General features: G+C 41.9%; 1 non-coding gene across 1 annotated transcript; it reads left to right on the top strand.

Annotated features, from left to right (window-relative positions):
• The first annotated feature begins 1,453 nt into the window (after positions 1 to 1,453).
• Positions 1,454 to 1,528, top strand: Trnas-uga (transfer RNA serine (anticodon UGA)). The gene has a single exon. It is a non-coding gene; the product is annotated as a tRNA-Ser (tRNA).
• Positions 1,529 to 2,015: the final 487 nt, after the last annotated feature.

The following is a 2,015-nucleotide window of genomic DNA, read 5'->3' as shown; positions in this document are numbered from 1 at the left end:
TCGCTAATGCTCGACTTGCAGCTGCAGTTTCCCTCCAGCGGAAAACGACCGGCTCTCTCTCCGTAGCTGGTGCCAAGACTCACAGGCGGACGCAAATTGCTGACCCACAAAGGCAGCGGTCCCCATCGAGTCCCATGTTAACCCTGAACTACAGACATCCTTTAAAAGGCGTACAGGAAGTTGATGTAATCAGGTACGGCCTGAAAATTTTTTCTCGTCCTTCGTAGAAAAAGATATGTTGTATACGGGGTGTCCCAGGAGGGATATGACAACAACAGTCATCCAAAGCAAAAAAAAGTCTAGTAAAAATGGGCTCTAAAGTGCATACCTTAAGAGCGATTAGCACTTTATCTTCGGTAAACCTATGGTTACGTCCATCGGTAACACAAGAACACTTACACCCACTTCAGTAGAAACATGAGATTACTTACACACACTGCGCGTCTACATCAAACTATGCCGGCCGAAGTGGCCGAACGGTTCTAGGCGCTACAGTCTGGAACCGTGCGACCGCTACGGTCGCAGGTTCGAATCCTGCCTCGGGCATGGGTATGTGTGATGTCCTTGGGTTAGTTAGGTTTAAGTAGTTCTAAGTTCTAGGGGACTGATGACCTTAGCAGTTAAGTCCCATAGTGCTCAGAGCCATTTACATCAAACTATGTGTCTATCGAGTGTAAAATCCTTGACGACGACGATTAAAAATGAGAAGATAATTAAAATCTAGTTATAGCTCTGTACATTGCCATGCCTCTACGGCAACAGTAGTGTCCAGTGTCTCATAGAAAAAACAAAGTGTCTTACCTCTGCAGTATAAAGATTATCCCGTGCACTTTTTATAAGACTGTAAAGTGCTAAATGGAATGAGAATGGCCGTATATTTAAAATACGTTTAATGATGATCAGCGAACAATTACTTATTTCAGTTATGTGTGAAGTGCAATGTCACCATACGCAGCCGCACTTACCTTTCGTTTCGGACACTAATGTCATAGTAAGAAAATGCGCAACTGCTCGTCAAACAAAGTGTCTCTTAGTACAGTTTCCTGTTATCATTGAGACCATACTTAGAGATGTACATTGAATTCCGTATGTAGACATATATTGGACAAGGGGAGAATATACAAAGAGACAAAAATTGATGACAAGTATTACGAACAACACAGTGAGCAGAATGACGTGAATGTTACAAAACCCTTGTCGACTTCATAAAGACATAGCCAACCCGGACCTGGCAGTAAGAGCGTAATAACATATCTTGTCAATGTTGAGTCAATTTATATTCATGAAAACCGAGAAAACTCAATCCCAAACGTATCTGATTAAAACGCTGCTAACATTCTGTATATAGAATGAAATTTTCACTCTACAGCGGAGTGTGCGCTGATATGAAACTTCCTGGCAGATTAAAAGAGGTACTGGCAGAGTTAAAGTTGTGAGGATGGGGCGTGAGTCGTGCTTGGGTAGCTCAGTCGGTAGAGCGCTTGCCCGTGAAAGGCAAAGGTCCCGAGTTCGAGTCTCGGTCCGGCACACAGTTTTAATCTGCCAGGAAGTTTCATTCTGTATATAAATTACAACTTACTATGTAACTCTAGATGTTCATTAAGGACGTACGACATAGATACACGTCGTTACATTACCGTCAGAGTATTTTTTGGACTTCCACACATTTTTAAACTGCATAATACTTACTTACATCTTAAATTAGCAAATCATTGAGAATATCGAGCGCAATTTGGATGCTGCAGCTGCCTCATGCAAAATAACAATTTTGTTTCTCTTCTGTACTTCGTGAAATGAATACATTACTCGTTAGATGCACTTTCTGTCTATTCTGCTTGTTGTTAATCCTGTTTTCTGCGTTTGTGAACATCGCACAAACACTTCTTGTTCGTGTGATGCACCCGCCACTTCCCCGCCTGGCATGTTCGTTTACTTCGGAAAATTATGTCTACAGACAAGGTTACACTTTGCTTAAAGGGTCTGAAAGTAATCTTGAAGTCAATTGGCTGTATATA

This window comes from Schistocerca cancellata, chromosome 9 (genome assembly GCF_023864275.1).
Source record: "Schistocerca cancellata isolate TAMUIC-IGC-003103 chromosome 9, iqSchCanc2.1, whole genome shotgun sequence".
Taxonomy (NCBI): Eukaryota; Metazoa; Arthropoda; class Insecta; order Orthoptera; family Acrididae; genus Schistocerca; species Schistocerca cancellata.
This window is presented reverse-complemented; position numbering and strand designations above follow the sequence as displayed.